We start from the raw sequence: 13,283 nt of genomic DNA, 5'->3' as shown, positions 1-13,283 counted from the left end.
GTTGCGTTCGGCTTTTTTTTTATTAATTGTTGACGAAATTTTTAAATAATGGAATGTCAGCCCGATACATTGGTGTGTATAAGCCCATGAGTTGGAGAAACTGGGCCCATTTAAATTCTTGTTGGGTTTGGGTCGGCAAAATGAGGCATTGTTTAATTTCCAAAATCCAACCTGTAACATAGTTGAGTGGTTTCTTTTTCATTTATTATTTTTGCCTTCATTTACAATGTAGATCAAAATGTCTAATGCCTGCATAAAGTTGTTGAGTCATAGAAGAATGAAGGGATAGTCTCTGATAGCATAATATGACTCCTAATTTCAATATTGTCATACATGTAGATATATTCAAATCTTACAAGCATCAAATTGTAATTAACTGAAGAACCATTGCAAATATTATTATATTAAAGTGAATAAATTAGCACATTTACATACAGATTGACATGTTTAGTGTGCATGCAAACTATTAGAGTATTAAGTCTAAAAACTCAACAAGTATAACACATAAACAATAAGATATTATCGAAATAAATAAGCATAATTGATCACCGGGATATAATTACCTGAAACAACCGGAGGTATCTCTTGAACCGTGAGCTCCTCTGTCAACAAAGGCACAAAGAGGGGAAAGATATAGAAAAAGATTTTGTGGTAATAGGGTGCATAGAAAGAAATAAACTACCACGTGTTAAAGTTTTAAGACAAATGTAGTAATTAGTTCATATGTGATAGGTGAAGTAAATTCAAACTTACCCCTATGCAAGTCTGGAAATGAGAATAACAAGTCATCTTGAATGTTTTATTTAGTAAAAAGCACAAGCGTGACTAGGAGTTTGAGTTAATATTGTACAGTACTATTGCGAAGATTATCAAATATCAAATGCTTAAATATATGCATTATGTAATTTGTTTGCCCCATAAAACTATAAATAATATACCTTAATCATAATCTTGTGATGGTTTTTCTATTACATTATTGTTAACCAATTAATTACTTGTAATTGTGATACTCTTGTAGGATATGAATTAAAATAATACCGTAATCAGTTTGTCAATTACATCTCACAATGGAACAAAATTATTTACAAACTTCTTCATCGATGCTCCTTTAGTAGAAATCTAAAGTTTGTGATGTTAGTTGTAAATGGAACTTAGTTTTGAATTTTCAAGCTTTTTTATTTTGTAGTCATCGACGTGGAGGGGAAAAAACACTAAAAACTAATAATTAAATTAAAAATAAAAATAAAAAATATATAAGTGTTTGTTGTTTAAATCAGTGTATGTCTTCACCATATCCGTCAACAAATTTACAAGCTAGTAATTTAAAACTCTTAGCTAGATTATGATCATTTACAAAAATTATATTAATCTCTATAATTTAAAATCCTATATTATCTAGGATCAGTTTGTTAAGTATTTGAGAACTTATAAAAAAAATTAAACTCACAAAACTCAACATATTGTAAATCTATATATGTGGTATGCATAAAACTACTACAATATATCGTGTATAGCTGTTTTTTTTATTATTATCATGCTATATTTGTAAATTAATGTTAGCTAGATCTTCATATCGCTAGACTTGTCAATATTTACGATGATTAATTAGTTGCAAAAATTGTTTTATGGAATTACAATTATGAAATTTCCGTTTTATAAGAAAAGCAAAACGAAAACTTTATACAAAAACTTTTGAGATTTTTTTTTTTCGCAACGTCTTTTGATCGTGGTGTACATGTGTACCGAACACTACACGATTAGTTTGATGACTAATTCATTTGATAAAATTACAATTAAACAAATGTTCCCTTACAAAGTAAATGTTCTTTAACATATTAAATGACATTAACATAACAAAGAACTTTTATGTTAATAAGCACCAAAATTGCATCATTATCATGCTATAGAATTATTTACAAATCGTACACACCTCATTTATGCAAATAATATATTATATCCCACATATATACAACATGAAATAAATGCTAATTTTTTAAGAGTATGCCCAGAATATCATGGAGATCATTATTTTAAAGGTTTTAGTGATTTCCCAAATTACCAAATTGTATAACGAATGAAAAGTTTGTTGAAACTTCTGAGGTAGATTTGCAAAGTTTAACACTTTGAAACAAATTGATTTTTTTTAAGTCAGCAATCTGCTTAATATCAATGTCATAGTGACAACAAATCAAAGTGAACTCTATTATGTATTTTAATAATACTAGAGGAGTGGCACGCATTTTGTGGTGAAACAACACTACAACATCTCATAAAAAATGTGAAATCTATTTTATAAACTAAGAAAAATTGATCATTTAATAATATTTGTTTTCTCTAAAAACAACTCTCAATGGTCTATTTTGGTTTTTACTCAATTTGAATTAGGATGTAGCAAAAGAATAGATGTACGAGAAATCAATAATGAGAGCAATGACGATTTTGTAAATGCCGAAAAATCTTTCAATATATATAAAAAAAATTGAAGATGTTTGTCACGTGGTAGTTTTAAACTTAGTAACAACACCATTAACTATAAAAATGGTCATCTATCTATCTTAAGGAGTAAATGAGTTACGAGTGGAATGACCAAATGAGTGAAGAGTTATGAGTGAACATGTTTAGAGGTGTCTTTGAAGCTACGAAACATAGACACCGACATGCAATATAGATATGACACAACGCGACACAGACACACTGACACGACATTTCTCAAGAATGTTATACACGAATACGTCACGGACATGGTAAAAAAATATAAAGCATTCTATGCAAATTAAAATTAAAATGCCAACTCTAGTTCATAACATGGCCAATCTAACATAATAAATAGCAACTTACATGTCTAACAATTTTAAGAAGTTAAGTACACAATAACTCGAAAGGGAATAAGCAATGGAAATTTCATAAGAAGTTCAAAAGAAATGGAAGAGAAAGGAATTAGGGCTTAATGATAAGAGAAAAATTCAAGAGGAGAGAGTAATGAAAGACTATGAGAAATGAGAAATGAGATAGATGAGTGAAAACCAACTTGATGCGTGCAAAGAATTAAGAGAGGTGTTGGTGATGGAGACGAATCATATAGTAGGGGTTTTACTTCACTCGCCTGTTTAAGATAAATGAGGCGTGGCTGCCACCAACACCTACTGTAAGTACCCTATGTGCTACATTCATATCACTACAGCACACGTGTCCACACACCAAGTCGTACATCACCAACTCGTACCAAGTCATTAGGACATAACAATGAACCAGACTTAGGTTGTCCCAAACATCAAATACAAACATATATGGAAGCAAATGATCTACATGATCCCGGAGCTCGACCAACGCACCAATCAAGAAGACAGTTACTTTGTAACACTAGGAGTAATAACGAATCATCAAAATAGCACAAAATATGGATCTACACTTGACAACGACCTGGAGCAAATAAGGAAGGTCAGCTCAAACATCTATAAGTAGAGAAAGATGAATTATGTAAGACTTGATTCAAGTTTACCCAAAGAACTTGATACGAAGGCAACTCTTGTCCCAAGAAAGAGTGCAGTCATTTCCAACCATCCACAACATCAAGTCGTAGACCCAAAATATCACACCTCTACATTGGCGCCGTCTGCATGTTCATTCCCTTGAGAAAAAGCACACACACCATTTTCTCAAGTTCACGAAGCTGGTCAGAAAACTACCGTGGAAGCACAGCTACAAGCCCTAATAGATCGAGTCAAATTTCTTAGCGAATCATTCACCACGCTCCAGTAAGAGAACCAAGCTATGCGGGATCAAACAACCTCCAACAGCAACAACGTGACTCTAGACGCAATCGAGAACAACGCAGTCACAACCCTCACCACCACCACCACCACCAACCAACGACTATAAGACTTCCCCAAAGATTGGAGAAGTCGTTTAAAAGGCCAAATGCGAGCCGGATCGTTCAAAAGATGCTCCACTCGTACAAGGAGTCACCATTCACCACTGAAGTCAAGGACAAACAGCCTCCCACATATTTCATCCAACCAAAGTTCCCGTTGTACAACGGTAACTCATGTCCAGGCCAGCACATAGCTCGCTTTAGGCAGATCCTCGCACTCTACAACACTCTAGACTATGACTACTTGAAGTGCAAACTCTTTCCAGCCAGCTTGAAGGACGGAGCATTAGACTGGTTCTATACGCTCACTCCTGTTTCAATCAACAACTTCGACAAGCTGGCCGAAACCTTCGCAGTAGAGTTTGTCCACAATAGAAAGAAACAAGCTGACTGGACTCCTTGTTCCAACTGAAGCAAGCACACGGCAAGACGATCCGCGCTTTCCTAAGACGTTTTAAAAAGGAACTCCTATCAATGGAGCCAGGCCTCAAGGACAGCTTTGCAACTTATGCATTCACCAACGCTCTTTTAGACGACTCCAATCTAGCAGGGTCTCTCATGCGTAACAAGCCAGAACGCCTACATGACCTGTACCACAGAGTCAACAAGTACATGAAGTACGAAGAATGGATGGCCCAGTGCAAAAGCAAAGAAGTCATCGCAGTAAGCAACAAGCGGGGACCCAAAGAAAGCAATCAGTACTCAGGCAACAACAACGAGGGCAACAACTCCCACAAGCCCTTATACCACCAAGAGAGAATTCTCCAACTTCTCCAGGGCGCCAAGCCATATTATCATGAAGAAGATATATATAACACCTTACTTCAAGCCAAACATCAACAAGGTGATAGCAGTACCAGGACGTCCATACTGCCATTTCCACAAACTCAAACACCATGACATCGATGAGTGTTGGAGTCTCAAGCACTACCTCCAAGACTTAGTCGAAGAGGGAAAACTGAAAGAGTTCCTGCTGGAAAGTGACCTCAAGCATAAGTTGAATGCCAACCGCAACAGAAGCAGGAGTCAGAGCCATGAACGACCTACTCGCAGAAGGAGCAGAAGCAAAATAGCCTAACAATTTAAATCTCCAGGTCGGTCGAGGCACAATAGGAGACAACACTCCTCCGATCACGACGAGGAAAATGTAATCCACATGATTACAGACACCTCCAACAACAAAACCTTGGGTCGTGAAAAGTGCAGGCGGGTAGGAGCACTGCAAGAAATCTACCCACCTATCCCACAAAGCTGAAGTAATCACTCATACCAGCTCTCAGGCTACGAGCTCCATATCATTTACCGAGGAAGATCTTGACAAGGTGTACCTACCCCCACAATGATGCCCTGGTAGTGCACGTCAAGATTAATGGATGGACAATCAAACGGGTCCTAATCAATCTAGGCAGCTCCTACGACATCCTTTTCTACCAAACTTACAAGGATATGCACCTACCAGACTCGGTGATGATAGAGTTAAATGCACCACTCTACGGGTTCAATGAAGACCGCACAGATGTCATTGGAGACGTTATCCTACCAGTCTACATTGGAGAAAAAGAGGACATGGTCAAGACTTCAATACGCTTTAGCATGATTGATGTCAAGTCGTCCTACACTGCCATCTTAGGAAGCAGGTGGATTCACAAGATCCAAACAGTTCCATCAACCTTACACCAAGTCCCGGGTTCCCGGACCCCGAGGCATCATGGAGCTCAGAAGCAACCAACTAGAAGCTCATCGATGCAATCAAGTCAGCGCAACAGCCACGGCCAAAACTCAGGTCGTCCAACCAAAGAAATCCCAAAGCCGCAAGATCTTCAAACTTCCAGCCCTCTAGCATTAGCATCAGACAAGCTCAATGGGAAACAAGCATAAATCAAACCGGGAGAAAAAGTCAATTTGGACACAAATGATGACCCTAAGTTTGTTTATGTAGGGGCTGATTTAGACCCCAAGCTCAAAGAACAACTTGTCAAATTTCTATCTCTCAATAATGATATTTTTGCTTGGTTGTATATCGATATGTTAGGAATCGACTCTCAGGTCGCTTGGCACAAATTACATGTAGATCTAACTGTAAAGCCTATCAAACAACGACCTATGAAACTAGCACTCAAATTTCAAAAAGGCATCAATGAAGAGATAGAAAAGCTCAAAAATGTTGGATTCATCAGAGAAATCAAGTACCCGACCTGGCTAGCTAATATCGTAGCCGTTCCTAAGAAAAATGGCTAGGTACGACTCTGCATAGACTTTACCAACGTCAACAAGCATTGCCCAAAGGACAGCTTCCCCCTACCAAGGATCGACATACTGGTATATCAAACCTACGGATCTGAGCTTCTATCATTTATGGACGCATATAGTGGATATAATTAGATACCACTTGCAGAGGAAGATCAGGAAAAAACGTCTTTCATAACCGAATAAGGAATGTTCTGCTACAATGTCCTACCATTTGGTTTGAAGAACGCCGGGACAACCTACCAAAGACTTGTCACAAAGATATTCAAAGACTTGTTGGGCAACACTATGGAAGTCTACATAGACAATATGGTAGTCAAAAGCGAAAAGGTTGGCCATCACATTTCACACTTGCAAGAAGCCTTTGAAAGATTGTGCCAAAACAAGACGAAGCTCAACCTAACAAGATGAAGCTCAACCCAACAAAATGTGTATTTGGGGTAGCCTCAGGGAAATTCCTAGAATACCTCGTCTCACAAAGACGCATTGAAGCAAACCCAGAGCAAATACGAGCTCTCCTTGAGATGCCAGAACCAACTACCAAGCAACAAATTCACAAACTATCTGGCATGGTTTCAGCCCTCAACAGATTCATCTCACGTGGATCTAACAAATGCAGACCGTTCCTATAAATACTCAAGAAAGACGTAACATTCACATGGACAGACGAATGTCACAAAGCCTTCAACGACCTGAAGGCTTACCTATCAATGTCACCCGTCCTGTCTAAACCAAATGAAGGAGAGACACTGGGGCTTTACCTTGCAACTACTGACTTTGCCATAAGCTTGGTCATCTTTCGTGAAAGCGAGGGAATCGAAAAGCCAGTCTACTTCTGTCACACCCCGAATTTCGACAGAATTCGGAAAAACATTATTTGTTACCGACTCTTCGATCTCCTAGGTGTGACGCACTCTCAACTTCCAAAAACCCATAAACAATTTTAATTATGCGGATAATTAAAAACCAATAAAAATTTTAATTAAACAAATGTCCTCTTCATTACAAAAATTTACAACTAAGATTAGGTTACAAATCTCTTTTCAATAACTCCTTATTTAAAATTACAAATGAAAGTACAAATATATTGTCTAGACTGAAAATCTATATCACCTTAAGGGAAAACAAAATACATCATGAAATGCAATGCTAACGCAAACCACAAGCAGCAACCACTCTTCTTCAACACTAAACCTGTCAAAACTTATCAACTATGTTCATTGAATGAACACACCCGATAAGCAAACATGCAAATCGGATCAGCATTATAAAAATGTTGGTGTGAGTAGCTCTAAAAACAACATATAGTTATACAAATATATACATAATCCATACGGCAGTTAGTTCCTCCACCGAGGCGCCTTAACTTTCAATGACTAATATAACATACTCAAATACAATAATTAAGGCAGGTAGTTCCTCCACTGAGGCGCCTTAACTTCCCACTAACCACACAACAAACTATACGCATCATAAATAAGGCATGTAGTTCCTCCATCGAGGCGCCTTAGGTTATAACTAAACAAATAACCAACCAACATATTACCATAATTAGATTATTTCAGGCTTTCTTTGTGTGTCCCTAAAATCACGTCGTATCTATGTCTTACCTAGTTTCCCTGGCTACCACAATCGCTACCCAACGCCGAACATGTACATCCACATGCCTCCCCTTACATAATGAACCACTCCGTGTGTAACCACCCTGAGTGGGATGCTGCACACCAGGTAAATCCTCACACGGAAGCAATTATGTAAGTAATACCACTATTCGGCATAAAATATTGCGCATCATCGTTCTATTTTGCGAACGGAATAATCAAGCCACTATTCGGCTTACGCCAGGGGCCATTCAAATTTTTATCAAACGCCGTATAAGGCACCAAGGCCATTCAGATTAACCGAACGCCGTAAGGGCCAATCACATGAGTTGTGGTAGTCAGGTTCTAGGATTTTCGTTACGTAATTTATTCAAGTGTCATACATTAATGACTCATAATAAATTCACTATATCACGTGCAGGTCAATTACCTTATTGCACTAAGCCATAATATTTAGAAATATCTCAATTATATCTCATAACCACTTTCATACTTTCACGTGCCAATATATTATTGCACTACACCACACTCCCGTGGGCAAATATTCACCAATACTATGCTACCTCATAGTAGCATCTCACATATATAATAATGGAGTATTTATACATTTATGTCTCTAAAACTATTCCATTTAATATATATATCCCAACATATATATGATTTACACACTACTCACGTCAAATCTTAATTAGATAATGACAACTAGATTTATATCAGCTTCCACAGCATTTCCACATTTAATTTGTCCATACCATTTACAACATAAAATGTAGCACAATTATACAGTCTACAATCCACAATCAAAGCCCAATATATATATATATGTTTTACACACTACTCACGTCAAATCATAATTAGATAATGAATATAAACAAACGTGTGAAAAACTAGAAAAGTCAACGTTTCCTAGTCAACGGTCAAAGTCAACGGTCAAATGTCAAAGTCAAAGTCAAAGTCAACCGTCAATGGATAAAGGTCAACATGTCTTGGTCAAAGTCAAACTGTCCTGGTCAAAGTCAAACTGTCATGGTCAAAGTCAACATGTCATAGTCAAAGTCAACGTGTCCTAGTCAAAGGTCAACACATCATGGTCAAGGTCAAACTCAACATGTCATGGTCAAAGTCAAACTGTCGTTTTCATGTTCGACAGGTTCATGGTCATAGCCATGGTTCATAGCTAAGGTCAAAGGTGCATGGCTCATGGGCTCATGACCAAGGTAAGGGTTCGGACCAAACTGGCCAAGCCCAAACCTTAGAACCCGAAAGTCCAAACATGTAAAGACCCAGAAAGATCTATTTTAAGTCCAATGGACTGGCCCAAGCAATATCAGAAACGGGCCCAAAAACAGTTAAGTGGTTCGGTCCAAAAATAAAAAAAAAAACCCGCCCACAATTACAAAAATTAGAATTGGCCCATAACAAATTATCAACTAATAGGAAAAGGGCCCAAACAAAAAAAATAGAAATGAACTGGCCCAATACTTTAGAACATAATCGGGCCCAACCCTCTAAAATAGAATCCGGCCCAACCAATTAAACTAGCTAAGCCCAAGGCCCAAATCCAACCGAAATCTATTGTTCATCATCTTCACACCACCAACAGCCACCAAAATCCGGCCACCACTCCTCCACACACCACCCATTTTAACTAGGCGGTTTTACTCCCCGCAAAACCCCTACCTCTTTAACAAACACACATTCCTCAAATCCTTAAATCCGACATCACCAAACTAGATCCGAACCAACTTTCCGCCATTAAAGCTTGTTCCAAGCTTAAGTCGACAACCCCTACCATCCCCACTACCACCAAACATCATCCCATCAACCCACCATACAAAACACACAGTTCAAACACAACCAAATAAACCCAAATTTCAAAACCTTTCAAGAGCCCAAGAATGGCAAGAACGCCATTAACGATGGCTCAAGCTTTCTCCAAGCTTCACCGCCTCACTCGACATCCCCACACACACAACCCAACAAACCATTCAAGCCGGCAATTTAAATTAAAACAAACAAAACGATTTACGTGGTCGACGCCATTGTCGTCGTCCGTCGGAAGCTTCGACAGAGCTTTGAAAGCCCAATATCAACCAACGAATTTCAACCAAATCCACAGTTCAACTAAAAGTATTGACACCAATATCAATGTCGACAGTATAGACACAGTATCCCAGTTCGACAGTTTAATTACAAAAAACGAAATTTAACAAAGTTAAATAATACAAAGACACGAAGTCCAATACAACAGTTTTAACAATGCTACAGATCGAAAGTAATGAACAAGAAAATTAGTGAAACCATAGGACAATAAAACGGTTTCTGTATTCCGGTGAAATAACAAAAGAGCTATTCACCTGTATGAACAGCTCCTACGAATTTCTCCGAGTCCGAGCCGTCGCGCTCCACCCTCCAGAAATCCAGCTTTCATCTCTGCCTCCATTTTTAATATTCTATTATTCTCTGAACCCTATTTTCCAGAACAATGTGTTTATATACTTGGGTCCGAAACCCAAGCCCAACACAGACTCGGGCCCAAAACCAGGCCCACGTATCCCGAGTCCAATCCGACGAATTTTTAAAATAAATAATTTAATTAATTAATAAATATAAAAATACGTATTAAAAAATACGGGCGTTACAACTTCACCAGCAAAACTTTGGCAAATTCAGAGAAGCATTACTCTCCAATTGAGAAAACAATGTTATCTCTGTTATACTCTGCTCACAAGTTTCGACCTTACTTCTAGGCTCACAGCATCAAAGTCATAATTGATGTACCCATCAAGCAGATTTTGAGTTATAACAACAAAACAGCCTGCATGGCCAAATGGGTTGAATAACTCGGCTAGCATCATAGCGACTTTGTTCCCAGAACGTCTCGCAAATGTCAGGTCGTTACTGACTTCCTTGCCGACTTCCCCATCGAAGATGTCAACTGGGAACCCGAGCCCATCATTTCACTCCATTAACCAACCACCCCAGACACATGACACCTCTACGTAAATGGAGCTTGCAACAATAGCAGTAGTGGGCTGGGGGCGGTGTTAACTCCACCAAAAGGAACCCAACTACAAAAGTCAATCAAAATCGATTTCGCAACATCCAACAACGAAGTGGAATATGAAGCGTTAATCACAAGCCTCCGCATGGCACAAACATTACAAGCTCGAAATCTCAAAGCTTACAGTGACTCCCAACTAATCGTCAAACAGATTATGAAAGAGTATGTAACAAATGGAGCAAACTTAGCCAAGTACGTTTAGGTCGTCAATGAGATCATCAGCTCGTTCATAACATTTTCTTTGGAACACATTCCCAGAGAGGATAACATACATGCAGACAGCCTGACTTTCTTAGCCTAAAAAACCTAAGATGCATGTTCTAACATTGTTTATATTGACATCCTAGAGAGGCCCGCCTACCAACAAGAAAGTGTCAACAATCTCACGAACTTCCAGCCCTCATTTGTCGAAGACATCAATCAATTTTGGATAGGCCCATTTATGAAATTTATCTTACATGGCGAGCTGGCAGCAGAGGCAAAGAAGGCTCGTGCCATACAATTTCGAGCTCCCATATACACCGTGATTAACGAACGATTGTTCCGTAAATCCGCAGGAAGACCCCACCTAAAGTGCATAACTCCACGCGAAGGCCAACTCATCTTTGACGAAATTTACAAAGGCGAATGTGACAACCATGCAGGAGCAAAATCTCTGGCTCATAAAGCAATCGCCCAATGGTATTACTGGCCAGGCATGCACATCGAGGCAAAGACGTATGTTCTCAAATGCCACCAATGTCAAACATTTGGCCACAACCACCTAACTCCAGCACAGGAGTTTATCAACATAGCTAGCCCCTGGCCTTTTCATATGTGGTGGCTAGACATCATAGGACATCCCACAAAATAAAACAGGACTCAAATACGTCCTGGCAGCCACAGATTACTTCACCAAATGGGTTGAGGCAATCCCACTTGTTCATGTCATCAACTTCATATGGACCAATATCATCACAAGATTTGGTCTACCCCACACCCTCATTATGGACAACGGAACCCAATTTGTTGGCACACAAGTCAAAGCTTTCTTGCAAAAATTGCGCATCACTCAAGCATTTTCTATACCTAGATATGCACAAAACAATGGCCAAGCAGAGGCCACAAACAAATCCATCAAAGAAAATCTCCAAAAAAAGTTTGAGAGCAAGAAAAGTCAATGGCCAGAATAACTCGAGAACATCTTATGGGCATACAGAACAACAACTTGAGTCAGTACTAACGAGTCTCCTTTCACACTTTGCTTCGGAATAGAAGCAGTCCATACAATCTGAGCTTATATTCACAACCACACGTTCTGACATCGTCGAATCAGGAGAAAATAACAATATCTTAGCCAAAGAAGTCGACCTCCTAGAAGAACAAAGGGAAACAACTACAATATCCCTAGCTCGGTATCACTAAACAATCCAACGATCTTACAACAAGAAGGTCGTCCCAAGATCTTTTCAAGCTGGAGACTTGGTCCTCAAAAAGACCTTAGCACCAGCCAAGCTTTACCCAACTTGGAAAGGCCCATACATAGTTCACAAAGTCATTGGCAATGGAGCGTACTGGATCAAAACTCAACTCGGTGATGTGTTTCCCCGACCTTGGAATACAGCTCTACTAAAGCATTTTTACCAATAAGCTATATCCAGATGTATCAATCAGTTGAATAAAATTTCATCAACATTTCGCGTATATATGTTATCTTTGCATTACATGAGTACCACGCATCTTGCAATCGATGCCCGATCTAAGGTATTAAAATAGCCGACCTAACACCAATGCCAGAGTTGAGCACAACTCAACTATAATTACCACACAGTGGTTAATTATCAGTCAACTTCAATCCACGGTCCCCCAAAAAGACCGCAAATCAACTTAACACCAGCGCCATTATTAATAACGGTTCAACTATAATTGTCATACAAAGGCTAATTATCAGTCAAATACAATCCAAAGTACCCCCAAAAGGACTACAAGTCAACTTAAGGCCTTTGAGATGGTTAAGTTTGACTCAACTATAATTACCACTCAAAGACTAATTATAAAGTCCAAAATCAATAAGAAGTTCCCCTAAAAAGGAACCACTCAATTAATACACACACCTAAAGACGCAAGGAAACCTAGGTGCCAACTACGTGCTTCTATCAGGTCGTATACAGACACTTATGACCTACACGCATCTATCAAGTCGTCAAGCCTACTACTATGCAGCACAGGTCGTCAAATAACAAATCAAAAAACAATCGAAGCAATCACATACATGCAAAAATCAAAGACAATTCCAATTCAAAACAAGTAAGTAATTTAAATATTTTTTTTTTCTTCTTACAAATTTGGTTAGATGCTAGAGGCCCCCAGGTTATCCTGAGAAAACAACCTCAGCATCCTCATAAAAAATAAAAATATCATGTCAACAACAAAAAGAAAATATTGTTCAAACACTTCATCCATTACAAAAAGAGCACAATCAGCTGACGCAAGGAAGATTCTCCACATTCAAGGAGTCCAA

The 13,283-nt window shown here is 38.5% G+C and overlaps 1 long non-coding RNA gene across 1 annotated transcript; it reads right to left on the bottom strand.

The window, feature by feature from the left end:
• Positions 1-7,100: 7,100 nt before the first annotated feature.
• LOC147491894 (uncharacterized) lies at positions 7,101-10,174 on the bottom strand. The gene is made up of 2 exons (XR_015198139.1): positions 10,077-10,174; positions 7,101-7,329 (listed from the first exon to the last, which is right to left on the bottom strand). It is a non-coding gene; the product is annotated as an uncharacterized LOC147491894 (long non-coding RNA).
• Between the last annotated feature and the right edge of the window lie 3,109 nt (positions 10,175-13,283).

This window comes from Coptis chinensis, chromosome 6, assembly GCF_015680905.1.
Source record: "Coptis chinensis isolate HL-2020 chromosome 6, ASM1568090v1, whole genome shotgun sequence".
Lineage (NCBI taxonomy): Eukaryota > Viridiplantae > Streptophyta > Magnoliopsida > Ranunculales > Ranunculaceae > Coptis > Coptis chinensis.
This window is presented reverse-complemented; position numbering and strand designations above follow the sequence as displayed.